General features: G+C 26.3%; 1 long non-coding RNA gene across 1 annotated transcript; it reads right to left on the reverse strand.

The window, feature by feature from the left end:
• Positions 1-1,103: 1,103 nt before the first annotated feature.
• LOC111916715 (uncharacterized) lies at positions 1,104-1,812 on the reverse strand. The gene is made up of 3 exons (XR_002858598.3): positions 1,657-1,812; positions 1,498-1,553; positions 1,104-1,372 (listed from the first exon to the last, which is right to left on the reverse strand). It is a non-coding gene; the product is annotated as an uncharacterized LOC111916715 (long non-coding RNA).
• Between the last annotated feature and the right edge of the window lie 2,756 nt (positions 1,813-4,568).

Here is a 4,568-nt window from a genome sequence, read left to right on the forward strand (position 1 = left end):
CCCACTTAATTTTATAAAAAAAAATACATTTTTTATACATATAAAATATATTTAATGAGTAAATTGTAATATAAAAATACTACAATACATTTTTATATGTATGTATAAAATTATATATCTACTAAAAAAATATAAAAAATATATTAAAATTCATGGTTTTTAATTCCTTACAAAATGAGTATAATATATATATGAAATATATTTAAAAATATGAGAGGAGCTTTCCACCAATTCTTTGGGTTTTAAATAAGAGAAAAAAAAGTGAGAGAAATAATGGTGTTGCCCACAAAAAATTAGGGAAATACCCCTCTCATACCCTCTGGTCTAAGTAGGTGGCTCTTTTCCATCTTTCCAAACTTTTATCCAACTTTCCATTTGTTTCAAAATTCATTTTTTTATTAATTTATGAGTAAATTACACGAATAGTCCTTATGGTTTGGGGTAATTTGCGCGCTTGGTCCCTAACTTACTTTTTTAACTCGAAAGGTGCCTATTGTTTGTTTTTGTTACGCGTTTGGTCCCTACTGTTTGTTTTTGTTACACGCTTGGTCCCTGTCTTACCTAAAAAAACTATTATTTAAATACGAAAAAATGGTGGGGTAGGTAAGGTAAGGTGAGGGGGTGGGTTTGGGGGTGTGTTTATTTAATATAAATTAAAAAATCAATGTCAAAATAGTCTTTTTAAGTAAGATAGGGACCAAACACGTAACAAAAAGAAACAATATGGACCTTCGGAGTTAAAAAAAGAAGTTAGGGACCAAATGTACAAATTACACTAAACCATAGAGACCATTCGTGTAATTTACTCTTAATTTATTGGCAGTCAACTTTGTTAGATAACCAAAATAACATGGGAGCATATTGAATTTTGATGGCCATTGAAAGTCATCTATTTTTTGTTTTTCTTGGCACTTTAACGTTTCTTATATCTAAAACAACTTGTTATTTTATAAAAAGGTTGACTTTTGGAAAAAAAAAGTCAACTATTATGTTCTAAAATCATCATTAACATTGTATGTTATCGATCAGATAATGTGACATTACAATCAACGTGGTACAGCCGAAAATTGGCCATACACCAACAAATACACAAGACCAAAAAATCATAATAGCAACACAAATCATTCACTCTCCAACCATGACATATTTCTTACATTCAAAACCTTGTTCACACGAATTAAAATAAATCAGTTGTTTATTTGATATACAATGGCTAATTGTTTTTATTTTAAATCATTTCAACGTTAAATTGCTTTCGTATCCATGCTTATGGCCTTGGTGTGTGACGATCATTCGCACCGGATCCTGGATAATCACTTGTTAAAACCATCCTTCTTGATAACATGGTCTCATCCCAGTTGTCTTCTACATTCTGTGTTTGAAAATGTCAAGGCGCACATATAAATTCAAGTTAAACAAAAAAAGAATAAAGGAATTCGAATTCATAATTAACCTCCAATTAAAGCATTAACGTCATTTATATAGCAAGATAAATACCAAGTCTGTGTTGCTTGAAACTTCAAGAGACCCTTCATCAATTAGATTTATAGTTCCTGAAAAGAAAAACACTCTCATCAGTTTTTAGTACTTACTATCATCCAATTAAAAAGTCTTTTCATAAACACGTAAAACAAGAGGGAAAAGGAGCAGGATTACTTGAGATTGGGATGGCAGTGAATGACGAAACAAGTAAAAAGAAGCCAAGTAGAACAACAACAAAACTAGTGCTTGATGCCATTGCTTTCAACACAACTTTCAATCAATCACTTAATGTAAATCAGTTGCCACCAAATTGCTATACCTTGTAAGTATATATATAAAGGGTATGAGTAGCACTCACGTATGTTTTTGGTGGTTTGTTTGCCTCTCACAAAGGTCAACTAGTCTCATACATCATGAAAATGCAAGTTGCTTTTTAAATATAAGTTTATATGTCTATTTTAATAATGTATTGTAGATATATGATAAAAAAGAATAAAAAATTAATTGTCTAAAATATGATGCCTACATATGTCACAATGAAAAAAGAAACTATTATTTGTAAAAAATTTAAACAACAATAATTAATTATCTAAAAAAGAAACTTTTGGAGGTGAGTTTGCCTCTCACAAAGGTCAATTAATCGTCGTTTTATCTTTTATTAGTTTGTTATTTTGACTGATTATATATTTTTGAAATTCAAAATCCTTATTTATAGCTTTTATCTTTTTATTTCAGCTTCCTTCTACTATATATCGTAAAAAAAACCTTTCATGATCACATTTTAAAAACATATACAAACTCTCTCTCTCTCTCTCTCTCTCTCTCTCTCTCTCTCTATATATATATATATATATATATATATATATATATATATATATATATATATATATATATATATATATATATATATATTAGTTTATAACCCGTGGGAACCACGGTTAGAAAATTAATTAAACTTTCTAAATAAAAACTCAAAAGTATTAATTAATAATTTTAAATAACTTATTAATTAAAATATATTTTTAGTTATATATAAAATTATAATCGTTGATTCAAATAAATACGTAAAATATATATCATCTTATAATTTGTATAAATTTTATTTTATTATAATTGGTATAAATTTTATTTTATTTTTATTCTAATATAATTAATTTAATGTAATTAAAATGTGATTTAAATTTTGAAATTTGAAATTTGAAATGGAGAATTAATAGATTGACAAGTGTCATGATATTAATTACAATGCCTAACATGGTGACACATGGCAAAAGAACTATTTTTTATTAGTATAAAGATATATATATATATATATATATATATATATATATATATATATATATATATATATATTTGTTTGTAGGTGTGTATTTGTATGTATCTATATGTGTATTTGTTTGTATGTACATATATCTTTATGCATCATTTATATGTATATGTGTATATACATATTTTTTGAGTTTCTTTTTGTTGGCTGAACATATAAACATGTCATATTAGTTTTTAATTTTTTTTAATTTGATTTGTTCTTTGGGTTTTTGTTGTTTTTTCATTGATTTTGATCTTGAATTAATGTTATATATATATATATATATATATATATATATATATATATATATATATATATATATATATATATATATATATATATATATATATATATATATATATATAATTGAATCCAGGTTGTCAGATTGTTGTAGAAGAAAAATAAGCATAAATTTTTCCTACATATTGATTACTATGCAAGTAGATGTGTTTAAAAGTATGGTTACTAAAATTTCTTTAAATATATTTGATTTTTTTTAATCAATCCATGTATTATACGGGTTGATTAAAAAAGAAATTAAATATTAAAGTGTAAATAATAAATATTTTTTAAAATAAAATTTTGAAATAAGAAATAAATAAATGTATTAATTGCAATTTAATATCGTATTTATGACATTTAATACTTTACATATATAAATATTATGTGGCTTTTTAATTTTAAAATTTGAAAAACCTAAAAATTAACATGTAAATATTATTTATTTCAAAAGGGTGCTGATTTTGCCACGAGATGTTTTTATACATCCACAGAAAAAATTATTAAATTGACTATTATACCCCCAATTTAATTTCTAGATATCCATGAGAGAAAGATCCCAGTTTAGGAAACTTCAAACTCCTTCGGCGTATCATTTGATCAAAAGTTGTTCTGAAAATTCGTATGAAGCAGCTCAACATAAGTCCTTCCATAAAATCCAACAGGGGGTATGTCAAGATTAGAGGCGGAAATGTCAAAAAAAAAAAAGAAGAGAATAAAAGAAGACATTAAAAAGGGAAAACAATTTCATTAACAACTGATATGAATCAACGACAAATTTGTAGAGTTTAATCAATTGATTTTAAGAGTAAAACCAAACTAACATCTTTCATCAAGTCACACTACTAAAAAACTCAAATGGATAAATCCTACACTACTGAAATCGAATTCAAGAAAAAAAAAAACACAAAATCAAATACATTAAGTGTAAATCCATATAAGAAAAAAAAACAATTTATAAGAAGAGGAATATAAGAAAGAACTATAAGAAATAGGAGTTTGACTATCTTGTTAATTTGAACGTGTTGAAGATTGAGAGTTATTAGGGTCTGAGGAGTAATATGATTTGTGGGTTTGGAATTAGTACACTCCTGGGAATTGGGACGATGGGTTCGGACTCAAGAGGCGGTTTCGAGTGGTAGCATCAACCGGAGACATGGGATCTTGCAGCCCCAAATGAGAAAGAAGGAGGTTGGGGGAGGAAGACGGATTGCAGATGCTATGTGTAGTGGGTGTTTTGGAAACATGAATTTTTCTCTTTCTTTCATAATCTCTAAATTTAAATAAGGGGTATAATTGTCCATTTCTATAAAAATATGTGGATGGATCAAAATTTACCCGTGAAAGAATCACTTCCCATTTCAAAAATATCACAAAATAACAAGTGTCAAAACTAATAAGAAATTGACATGTGACAAAATAGATATTCATTTATTATAGTTAATAAATAAAATTTCTGTTTAACTTAACTCCGTTATTATTTTGTTCCAACACTATT

Source organism: Lactuca sativa, chromosome 1, assembly GCF_002870075.4.
Source record: "Lactuca sativa cultivar Salinas chromosome 1, Lsat_Salinas_v11, whole genome shotgun sequence".
Lineage (NCBI taxonomy): Eukaryota > Viridiplantae > Streptophyta > Magnoliopsida > Asterales > Asteraceae > Lactuca > Lactuca sativa.